General features: G+C 41.4%; 2 long non-coding RNA genes across 4 annotated transcripts in view; one reads left to right on the top strand and one right to left on the bottom strand.

The window, feature by feature from the left end:
• LOC133559484 (uncharacterized) overlaps positions 1–6048 on the top strand; it is an 83778-nt gene extending 77730 nt beyond the window's left edge. The window contains exons 1-3 of one of the 3 annotated variants that reach the window (XR_009808182.1): positions 323–465; positions 5385–5586; positions 5677–6048. This is a non-coding gene — a long non-coding RNA (uncharacterized LOC133559484). Of the gene's footprint in view, positions 1–322; positions 466–5384; positions 5587–5676 lie in introns of those variants that run through there. The other 2 variants (XR_009808185.1, XR_009808183.1) reach the window with 2 other exon arrangements.
• On the bottom strand, positions 5821–11122 carry LOC133559503 (uncharacterized). Its single transcript, XR_009808190.1, has 2 exons — positions 11017–11122; positions 5821–6314 (listed from the first exon to the last, which is right to left on the bottom strand). It is a non-coding gene; the product is annotated as an uncharacterized LOC133559503 (long non-coding RNA).
• Positions 11123–17500: the final 6378 nt, after the last annotated feature.

Genomic DNA, 17500 nt, shown 5'->3' with positions numbered 1-17500 from the left:
TCCTAGAAGAACCCTTCCGGGATTCATCTTCACAGTTTTCTCCATGTCATCCATGGCTTCACAACAAACTTTGGAAAAAAGGGGAACACATTCACACAGCCTGGTCAGGATAGGAAAGAGTAGAAATGGGTACCTTTCCCAATCCTAGTACCTGGAAATCAATACGGGTACCAGTTTTTGGTACTTTTGTGCATGTTTTCCTTCTTGAAAATATGTCAAATGTCAAAATCTCAATTTGCTATATTTAACATTAAAGTTACCCTATTATGCAAAACTACATGTTCTTACCTGTTGGTACTTGCTGTTGTGTAATTCGGATCTGCATAGGTCTCAAAAATCTGAAATCAAACCCTGGAGGCATTACAGAGATATTTATCAAAACAACCTTGCTGTGATGAGTGCGGGGTATGGTGGTGATGCGGGTCGTTCTTTCTTGATGCAGCCGGGCTCGGACACAGCGTGAAGGTAAGAAATGATGATTTATTTAAAATTAAATCGGACTATGAAACAGAAAACTTGCACAAGGCACAGAAGGCAAAACAAACAGAACTAGCATGGGAGCTAGAAAAAACCAAAAGCATAACGCAGAAGCTAACAAGTACTAAACTGGTCACCAGAATTGGGAATCAAGGTCGTCACTGTTGCGTGTAACACAAACTACGAAGCGTGAACGAGAGAACAAAGCAGGCAAGCTTAAATCAGGGCAGTAATCAGTAATCACAGGTGTGCGTCAGGAGCAAGTGACAGGTGAAAACAATTGCGTTACTATGGTAACAGAATAAACCAGGAACTAAGGAAGTCAAACACTAAAAGAATATAATACAACAACGGAACAAAACCAGAATATGATATGATCCGGGCAGCGGATCATAACACTTGAGATCCTACATATTTCCTCCAATTGAGCCTTTTGTATTTGCCCCAAGTGTGACGTTTGTCCCAAGTGTGATGTCAGCGCATTATCCATATATGGTAGAAATCGACCCAAACATCCTTGTGCGAGTCGGCGGTCACCGGTTCTACCACACAACATTTCCACAATGAAACCCCAGTGAAAAAAATGCTCTGCTGTTGGTTGCTTTAACCAGCACAAGTCACTACATACAATTTCAGCCTCATCTGAAGTAAAAAAAGACCTTACTTTTCATTTTTACGATTCGTGAAAATGTGCTTTCAACTGTGAAAAAGTCGCTCTAAGAGTGTGCAAAGAAGAGTCCTGCTTCACCAAAAAACTTTCACAAAAAGATGAGGAGACAATGAAACGGTAAGTAAAGACAGTAGGTTAGAAATGTGATACCTCAATGTTTGCTTAATTTTTTGTGTAGCTACCTTAGCCTTCTAATGTAAACCCACAGTATCACCTTCCTACAACAAAATTGTTACAACAGGGTACTGTTGTGTTTTAGTTTTATCCTGCCTTCTCCCTTTTTTTCTGCACCTGTGTAATCATTTATTCATCCTCGGCAAGGGGCACAACTGCTCTCAATTAGCCCGCCACTATTTAGGCTCGTCACTGACAGCTTGGCCTCGCCAGTTTTTCTATGCGCCTTATTGACCTCACCAGACTTGGTATGTTGTCACTATTTAGTCCTGAATTCCCTGACGCTTTCTCTGCTTATTTCCCAGCCTCCTTGAGTTAGAGGGGATTCATTTGTTGAACTCTTGCCCTGCTCAGTGTGCCCTGGCCATTTCTCCGGCCGACCTCTGAGGAACCTATTATTGTCCAGATTATATGGTGTGCGCTTCTGCCCCAACGCCCTCAGTTAACCCTTTTTGTCTCAGTAAAATGTGTCATCTTTTGTAATTCCACCTTGTCTCCCGTTTCTGCATCTTGGGGCCACCCTCCCAGACCAAGACCTTAACAGGGTTGCAGCTTACTGCGCGGTTTGTTCTACCAGGATGCAAACGGACGATTGCGGATAGGACATGATTTAATCTTGGAAAAAACTCAAAGAGGTAAAAAAACAGAAAACAACCTGACGGAAAAAGGTGCCAATCACACTTGAAGCTAAACACTTAGCATGGGCTAGGACACAAGTAAAACTTACGTAACAGGACGCAAACAAATCTTATGTGGACAAGGCATGAAGCGAACAATGACGCCAGACCGAATGTGGCGAGCAACGTGAATAGCTCTCTGATTAGCGCTCGGCAGCAGGTGAATGTGCCGAACACTAATCAGAGGCAGGTGGAAATAATAAGTAACCATGGTAACCAACAAGGGTGCACAAAAACAGGAACTAAGGGAGTCCAAAACTAGCAGAACATAACGAAAACACGGATCATGACAAAAATAAAGAATGATTTTTCTAAAAACAAATTTTAGTTGGATCGGTGCCTTACTGTGTTTGGCAATGGACGAGTTAGTAATATAATTTGTTTTTCCGTTAGCGATGCAGCCTGTAACGTGACTTACTGTATGGCCGGCTTGAATCTCTATTGTTTAAAAGGGCTGGAAGCAGCAATGAAAGTATTAACATGATATAAAATAGAAAAGCATTTTTTTGTTAATATATACATGGATATGTCCAGGATTTAGCATTGGAGGGATAAAGACTCGGTAGAAGTTTAACCTTGGCCAGCGTATGGTGCCAGATTTGCAGCCGGGCCTCCTTCCTTTTTATATATCCCTCCACAGTGACGTGCGGTGAGGTTCATGGCTGGTGAGGCACTGACTTCATCACAGTCAGATTTATAAACATATGAACCCTATAGAGTATCTTATTCACCATTTCATTGGCAGCAGTTAACGGGTTATGTTTAAAAGCTCACACCGGCATTCTTCCCTGCTCACTCAGCATCAAGGGTTGGAATTGGGGGTTAAATCAACAAAAATGATTCCCGGCTGCTGAACAAGTGGATGGGTCGAATGCAGAGGACAAATTTCACCACACCTAGTGTGTGTGTGACAATCATTGGTACTTTAACTTCATGTAGCAGGTACTTTAGCTGGTATAGTATAGTATAGTATAGTATAGTATAGTATAGTATAGTATAGTATGAATAAATTACACTTATTATTATCATTATTAGTGATAATACTGCTAACATTAACAATATTAAATAATCACATGTATGTAGAAAATAACAAACATGACAGTACACAGTGTTGTCTCTATGACAGGTGTAACCGCGCTCCAGCTGCAGTGTTCATTCATTGTCTTTACTGTAGCATAAAACATGCAGATGGCCTTAAAATGCCACAATACTCAGTCACCATATTTAAGTACCCAAAATAAAGACTCGACATAAATATAAATTCAATCGGATCAGAAACATTGGAGGAAACGGGATTAAAACCCGATGCTAACCGCCCATAGAAAATACATGGGTACGGCTAGTAGCTACTATTAGCAAACAAATTCACTTACCAACTCGGCTTAATATCTCAACATCAACACCCTCTTTCGTCGCAACTCGGCCCTGATGGTCGGCACCTATAAGTTTACAATTAGTTGTAAAATGTTGCACGGTTGTTTTTACGATATGCAGGCAAACGACAACTTTAAAACATACCGGCTTCAGATGTCCCCATGCAGGCCTAGCCGAGTAGTGCAAGTATGTTCTCTGGGATCACTAGCGCCCTCTACCACCAGGAGGCCGGAGAACAGGTGCCTCACATTGTGGATCTTCACAGCCGTTTTATGATTGCCCAGCACAAGAAATACGTTACACACATACAGTAGTTGACAAAATACACTGACTGCACATCACTGTCCCTCCACCACGATGTGGTTGTGAGTCATCGCGCACAAAACAGGACGCTCAAACTAAAGCACGAGTATGCATTTTTGCACTTTTATTAGCTGTATTTACACTGTTTGAGCTGCCTAAATTGCCAGTCAATGCCATTGCATAACAAAACTCCCACACAGTCAGAATAATGCAAGCAGAGTTGAGCATCCTATTAGCTGGGGTAGGCTCCAGCTGTATAGAAAATGAAGGAATGTACAATATAGGTACCGTATTTTCCAGGCCATTGAAAGTATTTGAGCTGCCCTTACCAAATTATAGATAATTATTTTATTATCTATGATTATTTTTATTTAAAAACATTTTAACATATATTACCCACACAAATCTATAAGCAGCAGATATATACCTGTACGAAAGATTTTGCGAATGTTTATTCAAATACCTTAATTGTGTCCAAACGGTGTCTCTAATGAAGCAGTAAAACGGACTAGCAAACAAAACAGAAGCATTGTCATAGACTCACTAGCTGCGGAAGATGACATTTTGGCAAATTTACGAAACTAAAACGATACAAAGAAAATGCCATTGTGAGTTAATAATACTAACACAGACACTTGTAAACGTGTTAGCATACTCGCGAAAGCAAACGACGCTAGCTTGATTACGTTACGATAGCACGCACAAATATTGCATGAAAACACTCCTACTTACATTACACGAGACGGTTTAGGAAGTATAAACTGTTTTGACTATATTGTAAAACTCACAAATGCTGCTTGGAGTAATGAACGAAAAATGCTTTTGAGCAGAAACGCTATGAACAGTTATACATCCGGTTCAAAGCACGAAATAGGAAGTACTCGGCGCAGTTGGGAGAGTGACCGTGCGCAACCCGAGGGTCCCTGGTTCAATCCCCACCTAGTACCAACCACATCACGTCCGTTGTGTCCTGAGCAAGACTCTTCACCCTTGCTCCTGATGGGTGCTGGTTAGCGCCTTGCATGGCAGCTCCCTCCATCAGTGTGTGAATGTGTGTGTGAATGGGTAAATGTGGAAGTAGTGTCAAAGCGCTTTGAGTACCTTGAAGGTAGAAAAGAGCAATACAAGTACAACCCATTTACCATTTACTTTTTCCACCCACAGTCCCCCCCTTCCTTCTTTCATTTTTATACATCCCTACATGTTGTTTTTCTCTTTGAGCCGACAACCACTAGGCCTCTCAAAACAAATAATTTTTGGAGGTAGCCAAAACGCGGCTTGAAGAAAGGTCTTTAAAACAAAATCTATGCAAAATTTGGACAAAAAGAACCACTATTACAGGCAATGTAGATCAACATGAGGCGTTTTAAAAATAGAAGAAAAAAATCATCACATTGTTTTCATATTTTCTTACACTTTTGTGTCTCATTTGCAAGTATTATGTAATGGACTTTTAATGCAGTTGCAAATGCAAAACGTTAGGGGCAGTAATGTATAGACTACGGTCTGTTGAACGTCCCCGACTTGTCTTTTGTTAAGTCCTACAAAGTGTTTACACTGTAAGTGTTGTACTTATTACACACCAGCTGTAGATTCTGAGGGAATCTGAGGGACTTGTGTCGTTGTGGCTTGTGCAGCCCTTTGAGACACTTGTGATTTAGGGCTATATGTCATGACGCGGAGTTGAACCCGCGTTTCCTCGTTGACAGGCGCCTCCTCTGTCAACGCGCTAAGACTTGCCTCCGCTGACAGCATGCTCAGAGACATCCCTGCTGGTGCTGAGCGCAGCACGCCCACGCAGCAACGAACCTGCACTCAATCAATAATCGACACACCTGAACTTGATGAAAGGGAGCGGCATAAAGACCAGCAGACCCGAGGAACCTTTGCCAGAACGTCGCTATCTTCCCAGTAAGCATTACGTCTGGCATTCCCTCCCCTGTGCTTTGCTCTTTGCTCTCTCTGTGTCTCCCTTGTTCATGTCCCTTGTGTCTTCCACAGTGACTCCCCTGTCTTCCACGATCGTACCTTGCCTCTCGACATCCATCCGGATTCCTAACTGCCTTCCTCGATCCACGACCTCCCTGCTCGGACCCAGACCACGCTGCCTCGCTCCTGCCCCCAAACTCTTGCCTGCTCACCAACTTCCTCTTCGCCTTGCCCCTCTGGATTCGACGAAGGATACAACCAACACTCACAGACAACAAACCCTGGTAACATTTCCACGATTAATATTACACATAGTCAACACTCATTCACTTAGAGTAGCATACACACGCCATGTAATCATTAAAGGTTTAACTAAACCTTGTGAACCACCTCCGTCCCTCCTCTGTACATAACACTATATAAATAAACTTTGATTGATTGCAAGGTGAATGTAAGGTGGTTTTCATTACCAAAATTTGGGGGTGCTGAGCACGCAATGTACTGTAAAATCGCCAATGCTAATCGGTAGCCTGGGTATGACAAATCCAATGTAAATTACCATTGAACTAGTGTAGCTTGAATGTACTTTTGAGCACATTTGTTCTTGCTTTGTTGGCATGGAAAATTGCAACATTACCCAGGGGCACTTCCAGCTGAGTCCGCTCTCAGTGCTTGACTGTTTGTTTCCCGGCCAAGTGCTTGAGTCGGTGCTGCAAAACAAATGTATAGAAATAAGGCATAATTGGATTTTACGAGAATGTTACTGAATGTGTAATAACGACGGACTTCGGTGGGTACCTACTGTATAAAATTACCAAATTTGGTACCTATTCCTGGTAAGGAGCCTGCTCCAGTATGACACATTTTACATTGCTCATCATCAAAACATATTTGATTAGTCATTTCTACATCCAATTCATGTTCCACCTCGTTGTAGCGATGAGGTAACTCACTGTCCAAGTCACTGTGACTAGCAACCTCATCACGATGACAGTTCTCACACACCTTTTAATGGGATTTTTTTTTTTTGGAGTTGACAAATACATAAATGAATATGTCTTAACACAAAATGAAAGCGAAATATGAACATTTTAGGTCAGTCTGCTGTATATGTGTCTACAGTACATGTAGGAATATATGAGTACATATGACAACTAACCCCAAATGGAATTTCTTGCTGTCGCGGTCATGTAACAACTAGGGGTGTGCTGATACAACTATTTTTTTTTACATTCGATTTGATACCAATATCGGTCAGACACCATATCAGCACGATGCATACACACTTTTATCATTCCCTACTGTGGGATATTAACAAAACCTATTTATTATCCACCGTCTGGAATTTACTTAGGGGCTTCACGGTGGCAGAGGGGTTAGTGCATCTGCCTCACAATACAAAGTTCCTGCAGTCCTGGGTTCAAATCCAGGCTCGGGATCTTTCTGTGTGGAGTTTGCATGTCCTCCCCGTGAATGCGTGGGTTCCCTCCGGGTACTCCGGCTTCCTCCCACTTCCAAAGACATGCACCTGGGGATAGGTTGATTGGCAACACTAAATTGGCCCTAGTGTGTGAATGTGAGTGTGAATGTGGTCTGTCTATCTGTGTTGGCCCTGCGATGAGGTGGCGACTTGTCCAGGGTGTACCCCGCCTTCCGCCCGATTGTAGCTGAGATAGGCGCCCAAAGGGGAATAAGCGGTAGAAAATGGATGGATGGATGGAATTTACTTATGCTGTCGTCAGGTTGAAGTGGAGTGGTAATTGTTTTTGGCGGCACCTAGTGGCCACAACTGTCAAGGTGATTACGCAGTGAGTTGAATGATGCGGACACATTTGTTACTGGTAACTTTGTATCTCTAAGTCAGATGAAACTATGGTTATTTGAAACTTGTTCATACTTTATATACACTATATTGAACAAAAGTATTTGGCCACCCATACAAATGATCAGAATCAGGTGTCCTAATCACTTGGTGTATAAAATCAAGCACTTAGGCATGGAGACATTAACTACTGTTATCAGTTATATATGTAGAGAGGCGGAGCCGACGGTCCGACAGAGAGGCAGGGCACAAGATGGCGGCGAGCAGGCGGGGATGGCGAGCGAGCGGCAAGGCGGGGCGTGCCGGGAGCGACGTCACAAATGAGATCAGGTGTGTGGATCGCGCACCTGTACACGATTAATGTATCTCCTCTCACTGTATAAAAGGGAAGAAAGAGGAGAGAAAGAGGCTGGTGATGGTGCGGAGCGAGAGCAACCCAAACAACGGGCGGTATAGCTTAGTTGGTAGAGTGGCCGTGCCAGCAACTTGAGGGTTGCAGGTTCGATTCCCGCTTCTGCCATCCTAGTCACTGCCGTTGTGTCCTTGGGCAAGACACTTTACCCACCTGCTCCCAGTAGCACCCACACTGGTTTAAATGTAAAAATTAGATATTGGGTTTCACTATGTAAAGCGTTTTGAGTCACTAGAGAAAAGCGCTATATAAATATAATTCACTTCACTTCACAACGAAGGAACGAGAGGGAGAGACGACAACACAAGCAGCAGCGCGTGCAACCCGGAAGAGAGCGACAGGCAGACGCAGACAACGAGGAAGGCTGAAAAGCAACACGCAAAAGACTGCTTAATATAGAATAAAGAAGTCTACACCTGCTCAAAGCCATGTCCTTCCTTGGTGGTCCCTGGAACCCGCAAGACGACAGCTTGAGTCCGTCACAGAGGTGTTCAAAAAGAACATATGTTTATGCCTTTTGACATATCAGGGCCATTTAATGATGATATGAAATTATTACTGTATTTTCCAGACTGTAAGGCCCACTTAAAATCCTTTTTTTTCCCTCAAAACTCGACATTGCGCCTTAAAACCCGATGCGTCTAATGTAAGGAGTAAGTTTGGTTGAGTTTACTCACCTCCAAGCTAATTTATTTGGTACATGGTGTGAGGATATGTGTGACCAGGAGATGGCAGTCAAACATAAGAGATAAGTGTAGGCACTATGATTGCAACATGTCTCAAGTAAGCAGTGAACATCCATTCATCCATTTACTACCGCTTATTCCCTTTGGGGTTGTGGGGGGCGCTGGTGCCTATTTCAGCTACAATCGGGCGGAAGGCGGGGTACACCCTGGACAAGTCGCCACCTCATCACAGGGCCAACACAAATAGACAGACAACATTCACACACACATTCACACACTAGGGCCAATTTAGTGTTGCCAATCAACCTATCCCCAGGTGCAGGTTTTTGGAGGTGGGAGGAAGCCGGAGTACCCCAAAGGAACCCACACAGTTACAGGGAGAACATGCAAACTCCACACAGAAAGATCCCAAACCCGGGATTGAATCCAGGACTACTCAGGACCTTCATCTTGTGAGGCAGACGCACTAACCCCTCTCTCCCACCGTGCTGCCTGGCTTGAAGATGATCTGTAAAATATAATCTATGCAACATTTTGACCAAAGAACCATCATTACATGTTATGTAGACCACAATTTTTAATTTAGAAAAAATATATAATAATATGACTCCTTTAATGTGCCCTATAATCCCGTGCATCTAATATATGAAAAAAAGATCAAAAATAGACCATTCATCGGCATTGTGCCTTATTGTCAGGAAGATACGGTACATATGGCTCCTTTAAATTTGATTTGATCAAATTTGATAGGGTGCTAAAAGCGGGCACAAATAGACTAAAACATTTTTTTTTACCCAAGAGCCAAAGTAGCATTAAACAGGCACTGAGTGAGCCCAATGTGTCCATTATGTCCTCATGTGTCATATCTTTTTTGTGACGGTTAGCTGGCATAGTGGTGCGGGTTCGTTCTCTCTGTTATGTCCGATTGGACACAGCGTGAAGGTACGAAATGATGATTTATCTATGCTACAAAACAGAGTAAGAACAGAAAATCTTGCACAAGCCACTAAAGGCAAAACAAACAGAACTAGCATGGGAGCTGGAAAGAACTAAAAGCGCTAGCATGTGAGCTAGGGAACAAACAATAGAAGCATAGCGCGGAAGCTAGCAAGTACAAGAAACAGTTCTTTACCAAATTTGGGAAACAGCGTCGTCACCTGTTGCACGGAACAGAAACTAGGATGTGAAAGTGAATGAACAGAAAAAGCAAGCTTAAATAAAGGTGGTAATCATGAGGCAGGTGCGCGTAAAAAACAAGAGGCAGGTGACACTAATGCGTGACTATGGAAACGGAACAAACAGGAAGTGCCACCAGGAACTAAGGAAGACAAACACTAACAAGATGTGATACAAAACGGAACCAAAACCAGAATAAGACATGATTCGGGCAGCAGATCATGACATTTTTATTTTTATAATGTGCAATAGTGTTATATGTGTATATGTATATATATATATATATATATATATATATATATATATAAATACATATCTTATTTTCTATCTTTTTTTCTATTTATATTACCAAATTATTGTGTATGCACTTGAGGGGATCTGCCCCAATTTTGTTGTTCTTTGAACCTGTTCACGGCAATAATGGCAATACAACTCTATTGTATTCTATTCTATATTTTTGTAGTGCTTTTTCTCTAATGACTCAAAGCCCTTTACATTGAGAAACCCTTTATCTACCCTTAAGCTACATTTTGCACTGGGAGCAAGGGGGGTGAAGTGTTTTGCCCAAGGACATAACAGCAGTGACCAGGACGGCGGAAGCTGGATTCGAACCGGGAACCCCCAAGTCTATGTCTGGCCGCTCTACCATCTAATCCACGCCGCCCAAGATTCCCATCCCTGGAAGGTGAACGAACACTGACCTCGATGGCCGTCCATTTTTCCACACAACAATTTGAGACAGCTCCCTCTGGTGGCAAGTTAAAACGAGTGTGACAACTACTGTAGATGCATTAATATCTCTTCTGGTTCACAGTCATGTTGGAAGACGAAGGGGCCCGCTCCAAAATGTTCCCACAAGGTTGGGAGCATGGAATTATCCAAAAAGTTTTGGTATCCTGGAGCATTCAAAGTTAGTTTCAGTGGAACTAAGGGGCTAAGCCCAACTCCTGACAAACAACCCCACACCATAATTCCTCCTCCACCAAATTTCACAATGCAGTCCGAAATGTACCGTTCCACCTGGCAACCCCCAAACCCAGACTGGTCCATCAGATTGCAGGCATCCTGTGCATCACGCAGTATGTGGGATGGTGTCATCGAAAAACCAAAACAAACACCAGCTTATCGCAGTCACCAGTCAGGCGTTCTGGAGAGGAGGCCAACGTAAGAGAGAGCGAGGTGAGTTCAAGTGCACTCAGGTGGTCCTGTCAATCCCAGGGCAGACGCGGAAAAAAACACTCTCCTACTTAGTGTCACAAGACTCATTTGAAGTGTGTGTTTGTCGGATGATGGGGGAAGGGGGGAGGGGGGCTTACCGTAATGTTCCTCTGGGCTTGTTTTGGTTCCACATTGCTGCCAAGCCTAACAAGTCAAGGAAGCGTCGCTTGCAGTCGGCGGGACGACAGCGGTCTCCGGGGAAATCTGCAAGGATCATCACAAAGACAGTCTCGGTGTGGAGGATCACAAAAAAGATTTGGCTTTTTTTCTCCTTTTTTTCAGGTGGGTTGGGGGGGGCGGCAGGCGATGCATCACACCTAATTAAACACGCTAAAAGCGATTCGCACTCAATCAAGCAACGTGGAGTTGGCTTCACAACTCAGGACCCGCTAATGTGGCTCATTAATGACAATAACAGGAACTCATACACTGTGTGTGGGGGGGGAGACGACAGGAAGTAAAACTGACAGCGACTCGTCCTGTCGGGACAAATTCAACAGTTGAACGACGCACAAAGTACAAAATGGAGTTTGTTGTTTGAAAAACGAAATCATCGCATACAGAAAAGCAGGACCAGAACCTGGCATAGGTCTATGTCAGGGCTTCTCAACTGGCGGCACAGGGGGACATGTAGATACACTAGATTGCCAAAAGTATTTGGCCACCCATCCAAATAACCAGAATCAGGTGTCTTAATCAATTGGCCTGGCCACAGGTGTATCAAATCAAGCAATTAGGCATGAAGACTGTTTTTACAAAAATTTGTGAGAGAATGGGCCAGCCGAAGTAGTTGTTGAGATATTAAGCCGAGTTGGTAAGTGAATTTGTTTGCAAATAGTAGCTACTAGCCGTACCCATGTATTTTCTATGGGCGGTTAGCAATCCAATTCAATCCACTTTATTTATATAGCACATTTAAACAACAATAACGTTTCCAAAGTGCTGCACAGCCATGTTAAAAACAATATTAAAAAAACAACAATATTATGCTCCACCAATGACTGAATAAAAACAAAAAATGGATGGATGGATGGACAAAAAATAAATAAATATAAAACCAATATAAAAAAAAAAAAAAAAACAATATAAAAACAAATATGATTAAAAACTATTTTAAAGGGTAAAATCAATTAAAACAGTAAAATAGAAATCAAAGTGTACAAAAAACACAGAGGACAACAGGGTTTTAATCCCGTTTCCTCCAATCTTTCTGATCCGATTGAATTCATATTTATGTCGAGTCTTTATTTTGGGTACTTAAATATGGTGACTGAGTATTGTGGCATTTTAAGGCCATCTGCATTTGTTATGCTACAGTAAAGACAATAAATGAACACTGCAGCTGGAGCGCGGTTACACCTGTCATAGTGACAACACTGTGTACTGTCGTGTTTGTTATTTTCTACATACATGTGACTATTTAATATTGTTAATGTTAGCAGTATTATCGCTAATAATGATAATAATAAGTGTAATTTATTTATACTATACTATAGCTAAAGTACCTGCTACATTAAGTTAAAGTACCAATGATTGTCACACACACACCTATGACAATCATTGGTACTTTAACTTAATGTACATTTGTGAGAGAATGGGCCCGCCGGAAAACCCGGAGGGAACTCACGCAGTCACGGGGAGAACATGCTAACTCCACACAGAGAGATCACGAGCCTGGGATTGGACCCAGAACTGCTCAGGACCTTCGTATTGTGAGGCAGATGCACTAACCCAGGGGTGTCAAACTCAAATACAGAGTGGGCCAAAGTTTAAAACTGAACAAAGCCGCGGGCCGAGCTTGAACAAATTCACCTTTTAATAGGGACCCAAACAAGTTTTGCATTGAATATTGAACAAGCAAGGCTTATATAACTTTATAGTGACATGCAAAATCGAGTTTCAAATATTGATAATAATAATTATAAAATATCAATGGCACATCAAATAAAATTGAAATAAAAATGTAATGCCTCTTTTCTATTTGCAGCCTTCTGAGGTAAATATGAAAATAAACTTTTTCCACAGGCTAATAATACATTTGAAAAAAAAATAACAATGAATGAATCAAACATTCAAACCTTGAAGTAGCAAGAGAAAGTGCGTGAATAAAACGTTCATTATTGCTCCGTTTGCTACACTGATTTGCTTTAACACTGAATATGGAACAAACAACGCTTATGTAACCGAATAGTGCAAAATCAACTTTCAAAAAACAAAACAAAAAAAAGGGTATATTAAATAAAGTTTAAATAAAAAATGTAATGCCTCTTTTCTATCTGCCGGCTTCTGAGTTAACTATCAACATTAACTTTTTCCACAGGCTAATAAATTAGAAAATAAAATAACAATGAATAAATCCACCATTCAGGCCTCTTTACTGCTCAGTTTGCGACACGCTGATCTAATCTGATGTGCCCAAGCCAGAAACCCGGGATCTTTTCTGGGATGGTAGTTCATTCATGTCGGGGCTCAGGTGGGTGGGGTTGGGGTTTGGTGGTAGCTGGGGGTGTATATTGTAGCGTCCCGGAAGAGTTAGTGCTGCAAGGTGTTGTGGGTATTTTTTCAGTTGTTTACGTTGTGTTATGGTGCGGATGTTCAACCAAAATGTGTTTGTCATTCTTGTTTGGTGTGGGTTCACAGTGTGGCGGATATTTGTAACAGTGTTAAAGTTGTTTATACAGCCACCCTCAGTGTGACCTGTATGGCTGTTATCAAGTATGCCTTGCATTCACTTATGTGTGTGTAGAAGCCGCATATATCATGTAACACGGGCCGGCACGCTTTTTGCATGGAGGAAAAGCAGACATGACGACAGATTGTAGAGGACGCTAAAGGCAGTGCCTTTAAGGCACGCCCCCAATATTGTTGTCCGGCTGGAAATCGGGAGAAATTCGGGAGAATGTTTGCCCTGGGAGACTTTGGAGAGGGGCACTGAAAATCAGGAGGGTTGGCAAGTATGAGTATTAGCGGTGAATGAGGTATAATACCGGCGGGCCAGCTGTAATGTTAATTTGATATTGCCTCAAGGGCCAAATGAGAGTTTGACACCCATGCACTAACCCCTCTTTCACCGTGCTGAGAAACAGATACTTTTTTAATGGGCCCCCGCCCTATGGTTAAAAAACACTGTTATAGTATAGAAATGTGTGCTGTCAAATGATTTTTTTTCTCTCAGATTAATCACTTAAAAATACATTTATAAAAATGGTTTCACACAAATAATAAAGTGTAAACAATGTTGTAACGGAGTAAGGGATTTGGGGGGCCTCCAAATAAAATCTTGCTTAGAGCCCAGATTTACATTTTAGAAAAAAAAAAAAATGACAAAAATAAATAGAACAAAATAGCACAAAGTAGTAAAAAAAAAGAAAGAAGAACATTTATTTAACTAAATCAGGGGCCGGGAACCTTTTTGGCTGAGAGAGCCAAGAAGCCAAATATTTTAAAATGTATTTACGTAAAAGACATATAATAGTTTTTTATCACTGCAAACATCTAAACGCGGGCATTTTTAAGTAAGATCAACATTTCTAGAGTATAATAGGTCCAGTGACGTGCAGTCATGGAAAGGAAAAAAAAAAAAAAAAAAAAAAAAAAAAATTATATTGTTATATGTATCCAGTGATTATACTATAAAGTTATTGTCCATTTAACTTCACAAGTTTCAAATTATTTTTTATTCAAAATCGCTGAATTTTCACATTTGCCGTTCAAATACTGAGAATTACTTGCGGTGAGTCACAGCCATCTGAGCCTCCCGTGGATTGCGCAATGACTCGGCTAACTGCTGTCTGCTGTGCAGTGAGACCGTATTGCTATATGAATTATATTATACATTTCCATAATTTAGTTAGCTAAGGTATATAATCTACAGTGTATTTTGTCAAATACTGTATGTGTGTAACGTATTTCTTGTGCTGGGCAATCATAAAACGGCTGTGAAGACCCACTATGTGAGGCATCTGTTCTCCGGCCTCCTGGTGGTAGAGGGCGCTAGTGATCCCAGAGATCATTCTTGCACTACTCGGCTAGGCCTGCATGGGGACATCTGAAGCCGGTATGTTTTAAAGTTGTCGTTTGCCTGCATGTCGTAAAAACCACCGCCCAACATTTTACAACTAATTGTAAACTTATAGGTGCCGACCATCAGGGCCGAGTTGCGACAGAAGAGTGTGTTGATGTTGAGGTATTAAGCCGAGTTGGTAAGTGAATTTGTTCGCAAATAGTAGCTACTAGCCGTACCCATGTATTTTCCATGGGCGGTTAGCATCGGGTTTTAATCACGTTTTCTCCAATGTTTCTGATCCGATTGAATTTATATTTATGTCGAGTCTTTATTTTGGGTACTTAAATATGGTGACTGAGTATTGTGGCATTTTAAGGCCATCTGCATTTTTTATGCTACAGTAAAGACAATGAATGAACACTGCAGCTGGAGCGCGGTTACACCTGTCATAGTGACAACACTGTGTACGGTCATGTTTGTTATTTTCTACATACATGTGACTATTTAATATTGTTAATGTTAGCAGTATTATTGCTAATAATGATAATAATAAGTGTAATTTATTTATACTATACTATAGCTAAAGTACCTGCTACATTAAGTTAAAGTACCAATGATGGTCACACACACACTAGGTGTGGTGAAATGTGTCTTCTGCATTCGACCCATCCCCTTGTTCAACCCCTGGGAGGTGAGGGGAGCAGTGAGCAGCAGCGGCCGGGAATAATTTTTGGTGATTTAACCCCCAATTCCAACCATTGATGCTGAGTGGGCAGGGAAGAATGCTGGTATGAGCTTTTAAACATAACCCGTTAACTGCTGCCAATCAAATGGTGAATAAGATACTCTATAGGGTTCATATGTTTATAAATCTGACTGTGATGAAGTCAGTGCCTCACCAGCCATGAACCTTACCGCACATCACTGAATAGGTCTCTTATTCTTTGTAATAACGTTGTTATTCTGAAGCTAACTGAGGAGGGGGCGTGGCCTGCGGGCCTGCAGCGAAGCGGGTTGTTGCCAGGATCGGCCTCGAAATCAGCGACAGGTGCGTTGATGGCCCATCTGGGCCTTGTTATCGAATCACCTGTCGCTCTGTTATAAGCAGCAGCCAGGAGGAGGGACGTGGTTGGGGCTGGAGCCAGAGCGTGAGCGAGAACGAAAGAGAAAAAGACAATTGCTGGAAAGCAACTGAGAGACTTATTGAAAAATAAACCCTGAAACAGGTTCTCATAGGGGTGTGGGAAAAAATCGATTTGAATACGAATCGAATCGTTTACGTTGGGCGATTCAGAATCGATTCTCATTTTTAAAGAATCTATTTTTTGTATTTCTTTATTTTTTTAATCAATCCAACAAAACAATACACAGCAATACCATAACAATGCAATCCAATTCCAAAACCAAAGCTGACCCAGCAACACTCAGAACTGCAATAAACAGAGCAATTGAGAGGAGACACAAACACGACACAGAACAAACCAAAAGTAGTGAAACAAAAATGAATATTATCAACAACAGTATCAATATTAGTTATAATTTCAGCATAGCAGTGATTAAAAATCCCTCATTGACATTATCATTAGACATTTATAAAAATAATAAAAACGAACAATAGTGTCACAGTGGCTTACACTTGCATCGCATCTCATAAGCTTGACAACACACTGTGTCCAATGTTTTCACAAAGATAAAATAAGTCATATTTTTGGTTTGTTTAATAGTTAAAACAAATTTACATTATTACAATCAGTTGATAAAACATTGTCCTTTACAATTATAAAAGCTTTTTTTTTTTTTTAAATCTACTACTCCGCTTGCATGTCAGCAGACTGGGGTAGATCCTGCTGAAATCCTATGTAATGAATGAATACAGAATCGTTTTGAATCGGAAAAATACCGTTTTTGAATCGAGAATCGAATCGAAAAAATCGATATATTATCGAACCGTGACCCCAAGAATCGATATTGAATCGAATCGTGGGACACCCAAAGATTCACAGCCCTAGGTTCTCATGTCGGTGCTTGGTGGTCTGAAAAACCCCCAGGAGGGCAAGGCCCACACTAACCAATAACAGATAAATAACTTCTTACCATTAACGCAACTTCTTGAAAATGTGCGGTAGAAAATGGATGGATTGATTAAAAATGCACGAGAATGTTTTACATTTTGAACATTATTTTTAACACCGTGATTACAAGTGGAATCATCCATTACTTATCGTGTTAAGCAATGTCAGCTCAGATTGATCAGACAGCCAGATGCAGTCATCAAAAGCGCCAGATCCGGCTCACGAGCCATAGGTTCCCTACCCCTGAACCAAATGGAATAAAAATAACACAGATGTGTCTTTACTACATGCCTACTTTTTATAATTACATGCAAATGCGTCATGACTAATAGTGCAAATTAGTTTTGTTGGCGATGTCATCTTGCCTCTTTGTTTAAAATCGTTGAGAGATGAGACATTTGCACAAATCCTGTTCTCCCTAATTAAATCGCGCTACTCTCTGCAGATGAGTGACTTCCATAAAAGGGAACAGATCCATCATTCACACACATCAAAAATAGTGCA

The sequence above is a fragment of the Nerophis ophidion genome, linkage group LG01, assembly GCF_033978795.1.
Source record: "Nerophis ophidion isolate RoL-2023_Sa linkage group LG01, RoL_Noph_v1.0, whole genome shotgun sequence".
Taxonomy (NCBI): domain Eukaryota; kingdom Metazoa; phylum Chordata; class Actinopteri; order Syngnathiformes; family Syngnathidae; genus Nerophis; species Nerophis ophidion.
The sequence above is the reverse complement of the archived record's forward strand: the minus strand, read 5'-3'. Positions and strand labels throughout refer to the sequence as shown.